This window comes from Mesoplodon densirostris, chromosome 3 (genome assembly GCF_025265405.1).
Source record: "Mesoplodon densirostris isolate mMesDen1 chromosome 3, mMesDen1 primary haplotype, whole genome shotgun sequence".
NCBI classification, from domain to species: domain Eukaryota; kingdom Metazoa; phylum Chordata; class Mammalia; order Artiodactyla; family Ziphiidae; genus Mesoplodon; species Mesoplodon densirostris.
This window is the reverse complement of record NC_082663.1, coordinates 66,196,462-66,207,349: the sequence shown is the minus strand read 5'-3', so window position 1 is coordinate 66,207,349 and position 10,888 is coordinate 66,196,462.

Genomic DNA, 10,888 nt, shown 5'->3' with positions numbered 1-10,888 from the left:
AAATATTTCTTGGGATTGGCGGCGGGAGTTACGTTTTTCTATCCGAAGTAAAGTAAAATTATTAGCGCAGTGGGAATGGATCACTGTGATAGAAGTGTAAAAAGGACATTTGGGGCCCTACTTGGTGAAGGGCGGTGCCCCATAGTCCTGCCCAATGCTAGTTCAGCGTTCAACTGAAATACCACCCTGTGGAGCCAAAGACGTTCTCCTTTAAGAGAGAAATTGTAGTATCCTGAGCAACTCTTTATCTCAGCTAGCCACCCCTCCCCCCGCGCCCCCCAACCAAAAAAAACTTGGCTACCACCAGCATTTGTGCTTGGTGGAAAAATTGGCAATCCACCCAGTTCACCAGGACACCTGCTCCCATCCCCATCATCATGCTCGATCCCTTTTACCTCTTAAATATCTGTCCACTTTATCGCTACTGCTACCTGCCTTGTTCCAGTTTTCATCATGTCCCGCCTGGATTACTGGCAGCTGATCTGGGCATCCTTTCTTGTTGCACTCCCTCAAATCCATTTTCCGTGCCTTAGCGAAGCAAACTTTTGAAATGTAAATCAGATTGTTGCTCCCCTGCTTTAAACCCTTCCATAGTTTCCCACTGTTATTAGGATGAAGTTCAAACTCATTAACAAGATAAGTCCCTGCCTATTTCTCTAGCCTCACGCTGCACAAGTTCCGCCTCTTCTTTGAGCTCCATGCATAGGAGTCTCCTCAGTTTGTCAAATGCCACATGCATCTTGCTATCTCCAAGCCCTTATATATGCTCTTCTCTTTGTATGGTACTCCTCCTTCTCTTCTTCCAATTAATTTCTACTCACCCTTCAAGGCTTTTAACGTTTTATTCTCAAGTAAGTCTTCCAAAGCCCCCTCCTCAAACTAGATCAATCCCTAGTATACAGTCATGGCACTCTATACTTCTTTGTGGCGCTTTTCAAATTCGTAATTGCATAATGAATTGTGTAATAAGTTGTTTGTTGTACCCCCATTGCCTGGTACATAGTTGATGCTCAGTATGGCTTGTTAACTAAATGAAGAATAAGTATTTTGCAATGCTTGTTAAAGTAAGCTAGAAAATGACTCTATTTTAAGAGGAAAGATTAAAGTCAATGCTATAGGAATATTGGAGTTTGGTATGGTAAATATCACAAATATCCTAGGTCTTATGGTGGGGAAAATTTAAAAAGATTTTTTAAAAAAAATCCTCCAGCTCTGGAAGAGAGGGAGCTTCCTAAAAGATGTGAGTGCCACTCATACCATCATGTTCTTAACCAGCTGGCTTCAGGCTCTAAGTGCCGACCTAAAACCTGACATTTCATAAAGAGGTTTTCTTTGGCAGATGCCAGGTTCTTGAACATAATGTATGCCACTAGAGGGTGCATTCAACTAAAACTCGTCTTTAGTATTGTGCTGAATTTTAATCTGTAGAAGGTTGTATATTCCTGGAAGTGAAGGAACATGATCTCAATTTGCTTTTGTGGAAATGCATCAGATAAAAATTAGAAATTGAGCAAATCAGCCATAGAAATCCTTTGGGATTCAGAAGAAAGTATTAGTACTAATTATAGCTAACTCCCACTGAACATTTTATAGGTACCTAGCACTCTGTGCTTAATGCTTTCCATTCATTAACTCATTAATCCACCCAGTATCCTGAGAGGTAGAAACTATTATTTTCTCCACTTTACAATGAAGAAACAAGCTCAGAGAGCTAAAGTAACTTATCCAAGGTCACACATTTAGTAAGAGGCAGAGTCAGGATTTGAACCATAAGCTCAATCCAAAGGTGTGAGCTCCACTATGTTGAAATACTATAGGGGATTGTTTGCCAGCTTGAACCCACTTTAAAATAGACTTACTCAGTTAGCCTTGCCCATATGAGACTTTATTTATTTATTTATTTTTAGAATGTATTCACTTTTACAGTTCAATGGATTGTCTTTTTATTAAATTTTTCATTCAGATATCATTAAAATACTGTAAATGTGTTATTTTCAAAACAGTGTGATCCAGAGGATAAACGTTAAGTGAGGAACTGAAGTTCTGGTTATGAAGGGCTGAAGTACCTCATTTTTAGGAAATTATGAAGTGTATGATGCATACAGAAAAGTATATAAGACATAGGAAGTAATCCTAAAGCACATGTTCACGTAAACACTGCCCAGTTTAAGAAGCTGACAATTGCCAGATATTGTTTCAAATCATATTAATTTTTTTTTGCAGAGGTAGTACATTTTAATGTTTCAAACAAAAGTAGTTTGTTATAATGATATAAGCTTTCTACAAACCATCTCTTATCCTGATGACTATATATTCTGGATAAAATACAAAAAACAATTACCTGAGGATTCTGAAGAGTAAGTAAAAGCAGACATTTGTGGAGGGGAGTCAAAATATGAAGAAGCAATTAGCACATGATTGTGTGTCCCTTTGTGTGTTTGTGTCTTTGCCATGAGAGTGGGCCACAGTCACAAACTACATGAACAGCTAAAACTGCAATGGAAACCCCACCATCAACTTTCTGGTTGGAGGAACCAGGGGAAGAAGCATGCAACAGCCATCCCTGGAGAGTGAGGGGAGAAGGTCCTGGAAGGAAGAGTGCCACATGAAGCTCTTTTTGTATTCGTATGCATATGTATATGAAGATGTAGATGTAGGTGTATGTATACGTATCCCTCACAAATCCCAAGCTGGTCCCTGAACCCACATGCACAAGACAAACTTGGAGGCTAAAAGAATAAACTGAGATTTGAATTTCCACTGACAAAAAGTGAGGCAAACCTGTAACCCAAGTCTACACAAGTTAATTGCCTGCTTAAAAATTTTTTCCCTAAGGAATAAAACAGAACTCAGAGTATATACAAAATAACATCCATAATGTCCAGGATAAAATCCAGAATGTAAATTTAGCACTGATTCAGTGGTACTTTGAATTCTGATCTTCCCTAATTTGCCTGCTACTATTTTTCAGAGTGCTCAAATAGCTGATGTATGCATTATCTTTTACAGTTGGATTCACTGGGAGACAGGGTGGAGGTGTGCTTATTCCATCTTACCTGGAATTGGAACCACTACCATTAGAATTTTAAATCCTCATTCTTGCCTGGATCCCCTCAGAGTAAGAAGCACTTGTCAGCCTGGCTAAAGTCACCAGTAGGTGCTGTAGGGCTAGGAGTGTCCAAGACCCACACTGGATGAGCCAGCCCTCAAGTTGAGTCACATAGCACGAGCAGCTTCGAACACCTATTTAGCTGTAGAGTAATTTGGAATGAAGGGTTAGTGCATCTAAAAAGGTGGGCTGGCACCAGATTTTACTAAATTAAAGGGTTTTTTTTAAATGCCAAATCAAAGTGTTTGTATTTTATCCTTTAGAGCTTAAGCAATGAAGACCTATACATAAGAGGGTTGTATGTAGAAAAATGTACTTTATGCAGTGCTCAGGACCCTCTGGACACTTGCTGAACTTCATTAAATATACAGGAAAATAGCGCAGGAGAGAAAAAGAATTAGTGATTCTACTGTTGGAAATAAAAATGAGATCCAGACCAGTGACATTCTAACAGCTTCTTTATTAAAAATCTGTCAGTGATTTTTTTTTAAATCTGATTTAGGGCCTTTACAATAAGACCAATGGGTAATAGAATTATGAGTTCCTTTTTTCTTCTTTAAATATTATTTTTACAAATGTTCCTTAATGAGCATAAGTTACCTTTAAAATCATTATTAAAGAGCTTTTTAAATCCATGGATATTTTGAGACAGCACATGAGAATTTCCAATTACATATAGATTTGTAGAAATACATACCTTTAAAAATCTTGTTTTACAGGTCAGAGAAGTTAAGTGATTGCCATAGGACACAGAATTTTATTACCTGATATGCACATAGAGATGGTCTTATATTTTTAGTTTTTTATTTGATTGTTGGTTTTCTCACTCAATAATAGAGTTACAAGCAGGATCTGAAGTGCCCAACAGGAGAAACCTGTTAGTGGAAGTTGCTTGAGGTTGCTAAGGACTAAGGAATAGAAATAATATGAAGTTTGTGTTCTTCCATTTGAATCTTTTTCATATTCTTTGCTTAAACATGAGAAAAGAGTAGCACTGGAAACATTAATCACAAAAATGATGTGGTCTTCTGACTCTCAGCTCACCCTCTTCTGGTGTGTCTCTCAAGTTTGAGTTCCTAATCAAGCATTTTAGTGGTTAGAGTGTCAAGTGCTTCAAATGAATACTTAAACCTAAATTACAAGTAAGTGGTAAGATTTGCAAGCTCTCTTCTCTGAAGTGAGTACTTCTCCCTTCCTCCTTAGGCCTGAGGAAATGCTACCTGATATGGGCCTTAGATTGTCCCTTCCAAGGGAAAAGTGAGAGGTCTGTATTTACAAATGGAATTCTATAAAATGGGGTGGGTGAGGAAAAAGCATTTTTTTATATCTACTGTTTGCCAATACCTTGTTAAAGACTAGATATAATATATAAAAATGACAGTCCTTGCCTTTAAGCAGCCAACAGCCTGTGAGGGTAAGACATGCAGACTCATAAACCACTAGTAAGGTGGTAAGTGAAGGAACTACACTGGCAGTACAGATTACAGATAAAGTCATTCTTCCTGGGAGATTTTTGGAAAACCTCGCAATAGAATGTGTTGCAGACAACTGGAAAGAGGGATTTGGGAGGTTATGGGGAGGAATCAATAAAAAAGAAAAAACCTAACCATCCTCTTCAATAAGCTGAAATGCTTCATGTAAATAAGGTGCGATCACACACACACACATATACGCACGAATTTAAGGTAATACTTTATAAAAGACCAAAGTGAACACAACCAGATGGCCAAAATATTTAGTACAGATTTAGTGACTACTATAAGTAATCTACCTATAAGTCTCTGGGTAAAAAAATAATAATTAATTTAAGAATACCACATAGTAGGAAAAATTAGCCCTCTAAAAATTATGGCATAGCAAATAAATGATCATGGGAATAGAGGTCCCACAACTATATTAAGAAACGTTTATGGACCAGTAAAATGTACAGTCATATTGCATTTATTTTGGAAAATGTGAGTATATGATGGTGAGCTCTATGAAGATGAATTGGGCACCATCCATACCCCCAGAAGAATCTGTAATCTAGTGGAGGATTCAGGAAAGTAAGCCAATAATACCCCCAAGGAGTAAATGAAGGAAGGCAAATGTAGAGGTGTGCTCAGGTATGCCCAAGGCAGCACAATATGGAAATCACCAGCAAGTTTTCAAATAGAAATTGCCTATATTGGGTGTATGTTGCTTTAGATATCTAAACCATGTCCTGGAGTAGGACAGCAAACCAAACAGAGGGATTTCTTTCAAGAACTCATCCGAATGTATAGTGATGGGGTTCAGGGCAGGTTGCTCCAAGATGTGTCACTCTGGCATGCTGATTATTTTCAGCTGAAAACAAGCAAGCCCCAGAATACTCGAGAAGACCATTTGAACATCCCCCATACTGCCTAAAAGAATTTAAGATAGGAAGCTTGTCCCAGGAAGGAGTTATCACCATAAATAACAACTATTTTAAATATGAACTAAGAGTGGTAGACAGGAAGAAACCTAGCAAGGCCCATTTGATCAAAGTCCTCTCTGTGCCCCATTGTCTCTGGATGGCCCAGCAAACATTTGTTTACCAAACGTTAACTCTTTTTTACCATCCTGTGCATTACCTTACTTCCCTTTGAAGTCCTAGAGCCTTACCTACTTCTCTTTAGTCCAGAATAACAGATATACCTCATCTTGCCATCTTCGGAATTCTTCATATTTATGAGGATTTTCCCACGCATATGTAATACATTTGATATTTTCCTATTAATTTGCCTTATGTCTGCCTTTTAATTACCATTGTAAACAAAGAGTGTTTTTATTCACCACTCAATTCTGCAAGGATTAAGTCGTAACCTGCTGCAGTCACTGACTGACACTGCACTCTGAGAGGAAATTAAGACCATAACAGGATGCTCTGTGCTTTGGACAAGCAGGCCCCATACATAGTTAGATGTATATCTCAGGGAGAATTTTAATGAACCCAGATTCTTGCATCTTCCCATACATAGAGAAACTCTGAAATCATTAACTTGAGATACCTGTTCTTTGTGAATAGCAGTAATCTTTTACCAAGATATATGCTTGACTGCACAGATTCCCTCGCCAAGCATCATATATATATATACATACACACACACACACACACACACATATATATGTGTGTGTGTATATATATATATACACATATACACTGACTTCTTTCCGTACATCTTCAGAGCAGTTCCTCAGAGCTACTGAGAGGCTGTCTCTTGGGCTGTAGTCCTCAGTAAAAATCCCTGAATGAAACAAACTCACAACTCTTACTTTGTGTGTTTTTAAGTTGATACCAGCCAAAAGAACTAAGAGGAGAAACGGGAAAATCGCTCTCCCACGCAACAGTCTTCAGTCTATAGGTGTTGCTGTTTTTCCTGTACTGGGTATTTGTTTTAAAAATATATTTAAGATAGTGGTGATGATTACACAGCAGGGGAAGTGTGCTCAGTGCCACTGAACTGTACACTTAATGGTAAATTTTATGTACATTTTACCACAATTTAAAAAATAGAAAAAATGATATTTCACATTTTTATTAGTAGTATTTTTCATCTTGATTCTCTTGAAGCTTACTTTTTACAACTTTACTTACTATTTAAGAAGCTGTTCTTAAATGTAAGAAGCAAGTTGTTATCCATGTATTATTTCCCTTTCTTATCACAAAATCACTCATCAGTTTGAATTTAGAAAGCACTATTTGTGGAGCACATTTTTAAAATAATTATAGCCACTATTAGTAATCATCTTAAGTTCTAAAGCTTCCCAAATAGTCATGAATGATAATATTCATGATATAGTCATGAACAGTAATACTCATTAACACCTGGGGAAAACTAAGATACAGAAAGTTTAACATTAAATTTGTCAAAACTGTATCCAGGCTTTGAAATGTCTGTTCCCTTTCCGGCACTCAGAGATATGGCCATGTCACCTTCCTGTGGTTGCCTAACATTTCATTCTGTTATTTGCCAGGCTAATATTAAAATAAGCATTGATACTTAGCAAACATTCATCTTTCCTTCCCAATTTCATATTCTGCTGAATCTCATAGTGAAGTCCTATTTGAAGGTGGCTGGGCTCCCCCCCGGCCCCGACTCATGATGAATACATTCCTAGAAAAGATTTAAAAAACAGGGGCTGCATTGGCTTATAAAAGTGCTAGCAGCTTAAAAGAGAGAAAAATGACATCTCAGCAATATAATGAGAAAATTTGGAATCTGAGAGAGAACAATTATTTAGTTTCTATTAAAAAAAAAACAGGACAGCAAAAGACAGATAACTCAGCTGCTGTTTTAATTAAGCTAAACCTATAGCCCATTTAAATGAATGTTGAAGAGATGTGGCAGGGAGTATGTTGAACATAATGTGTTACTTAAAACCTTTAATAACCAAAATTTTTTACCTGTCTTCCAGAGAGAGATGTGATTGCACTGTGAACCAAATTGTTGTCATGTGAATAAAATGCATAAAAGACTTTAAAACCAACCCTCTTTTACTCATTAAAGTCTTCTAGTGCTTCATTAATTTTAATGGTATAATCTAGTTCTGATTGAAGTGCACCTGAATGCAGTTAGTGCCTCATCAGTACTGATGAGTTCCAAGTAATTCAGGCCATGTCTGCAGAGTGATCACAAATTATGTCTTTATTTACATCTACTCTATGCCTGTTTGCCCATGTCTTCAACAGCACAGCTTTTACATTCCAGGAGCCCAGCATCTTCCTCTCTGACCTTACCTACATTATTTTAAAGAGATTTCTATTTTCAGAGCTGCTTTTATACTAACAACCGAGTTCTGTGCAAACAAAAAAAAAAAGATTTTGTGGAGATGCCAAGATATGACATTTCTTCCTCAGATCTTCAGACTGAATATAGATATAGAATATAGATATGAGTCAAATGCATTTTTGAAAAGTAGGGAGTCTGATGTATATGTTAGAAAGTAAATGAATATCAGTTTTGCATTTCCACTGTAACTGTTTCATAAAACTAATTTTTTAAGAAAAACCTCTTCTTAAATCCTCTTAGAATTGCATAATTACATCTCTCAAACTAGATTTACTCATTGTCAAATACAGGTTTAGCTTACAGATTGAAAGCACAATTAATTATGGGGCACCTCTAATCATTGACCTCTAGTACGAGTATTTTAGCGGTACTAGAGTAAGCGACTCTGAATATATAGACCCAAAGCAAGAAGATCAAACAATCTAACCCCATCCTCACCATAGGAACTAACTAAAGAGGATTTGGACATTAGTAGCACCTGAGTGGGGCTTTCTCTAATGATGCTAAAGGCGCTTTCACTAAATGTGGTCTCTTCATCCCCCTTTTCTAAGTTCCATGATAACAATTTGCCTTCTCTTCACATAGGCTTTTTGCAGAAAGGGTAAAATGTACTTAATTTGGCTTCCTTTTCTGAATCATCTGATTCCAGTCTTGTAGTTCTTTGGTTTAGTCTTAGATCCCAGGCAGTTCTTTGATTTAGTCTTCCAGGTGGCTAATCTCCATTATGTGCAAATTTTTCTAGTTGTCAGATGGCAGTTTAATTTATTTTTTTCTTTTTTTGAGGGTTTTGAGGCTCCCTCAGATATGTTTTATTCCCCCAATAAAATTCTAAAGCCTTGTATAGTTCCCTACACAGATGAGAAAAAGAGTGAATATTTTTAATGTAGAGAGATGGTGATTATTTCATTTCTACCTTGATTATTGGATTAAATACAGTAGATATTGCATAATTTGTACCAAAGTTTTTCTCCATTAATATTAATAGCAACTGTGTATCCTTTCACATTAAAAAAATTAGGCATGATTAAATGTCAAATTTTTAAAAGTTGTTATGAAATATATTTGACATTCAAAAAGCAATAAAAGACTTCTTATGTCTGGGGACCAGCAGATGAGGATTCATCATTGTGAAAAGGGTAATCACCAAATACCATGGAAATCAGAAGGTTAGTGGAACAAAATATTTAGAACTGAAAGAAGGAGGTGTGGGGAAGGAGAGAATTTAATGTTTATTGAGTCAGGTAACTAGGTCTGTGTCTTTGAAAATGTGAATTTCATCCCATAAATGTGACATCAGTTTAGAGGATCACAATCAGCTTTTTTTTTAAACTGAAAGAGAATAAGTTAATATAGAATAGAAAAGCATCAAGTGCATCTCACATAGTAAGGATAACTATTATTACCTGAAACTTTTATTTGGGTTTTACATACATACACATACACACTCACTTGCTTACTCATATATGTGGGTACCAGATTCTAATGTAAAATATATTTCTTCCCAGAGGTTACAGTGAAAGAAAAAAATGCAAGTCACTGCCTTATATTATTTAATCATCATAAAAACTTTGTAAGGCAAATTATCTCCATTTTACAAATGAAACCAAGACTCTATTAAGTTAAATCATTTGCCCTTGGTTATACACCTGGTTAGTGGCTGAGCTTGAATTTAAGTCAAATCTTTTGACCTCAAAACAATTTCTTGATCCAAATCAGGGCACTTGTGAAAGAATTGCTGATAGAGATTGGTTCAAGATGGCAGAGTAGAAGGCCATGCTCTCACTGCCTCTTGCAAGAGCACCGGAATCACAACTAACTGCTGAACAACCACCAACAGGAAGACACTGGAACTCACCAAAAAGAGACCCCATATCCAAAGACAAAGGAGAAGCCACAATGAGATGGTAGGAGGAACACAATCACAATAAAATCAAATCCCATAACAGCTGGGTGGGTGACTCACAGACTGGAGAACACTTATACCACAGAAGTCCACCCACTGGAGTGAAGGTTCTGAGCCCCACATCAGGCTTCCCAACCTGGGAGTCCAGCAATGGGAGGAGGAATTCCTAGAGAATCAGACTTTGAAGCCTAGTGGGATTTGATTGCAGGACTTCAACAGGACTGGGGGAAACAGAGACTCCACTCTTGGAGGGCACACACAAAGTAGTGTGTGCATCGGAACCCAGGGAAAGGAGCAGTGACCCCAGGGGAGACTGAACCAGACCTACCTGCTAGTGTTGGAGGGTCTCCTGCAGAGGCGGGGGGTGGCTGTGGCTCACCGTGGGGACAAGGACACTGGCAGTAGAAGTTCTGGGAAGTACACCTTGGCGTGAGCCCTCCCAGAGTCCTCCATTAGGCCCACCAATGAGCCCAGGTAGGCTCCAGTGTTCGGTTGCCTCAGGCCAAACAACCAACAGGGAGGGAACCCAGCCCCACCCATCAGCAGTCAAGTGGATTAAAGTTTTACTCAGCTCTGCCCACCAGAGAAACAGTCAGCTCTACCCACCACCACAACCTCCCATCAGGAAGCCTGCACAAGCCTCTTGGATAGCCTCATCCACCAGAGGGAAGACAGCAGAAACAAGAAGAACTATAATCCTGTAGCCTGTGGAACAAAAACCACATTCACAGAAAGATAGACAAGATGAAAAGTCAGAGGGCTATGTACCAGATGAAGGAACAAGATAAAACTGCAGAAAAACAACTAAATGAAGTGGAGCTAGGCAACCTTCCAGAAAAAGAATTCAGAATAATTATAGTGAAGAGATCCAGGACCTCAGAAAAAGAATGGAGGCAAACATCGAGAAGATGCAAGAAATGTTTAACAAACACCTAGAAGAATTAAAGAACAAACACCTAGAAGAATTAAAGAACAAACAAACAGAGATGAACAATACAATAACTGAAATGAAAAATACACTAGAAGGAAACAGTAGCAGAATAACTGAGGCAGAAGAACGGATAAGTGACCTGGAAGACAGAA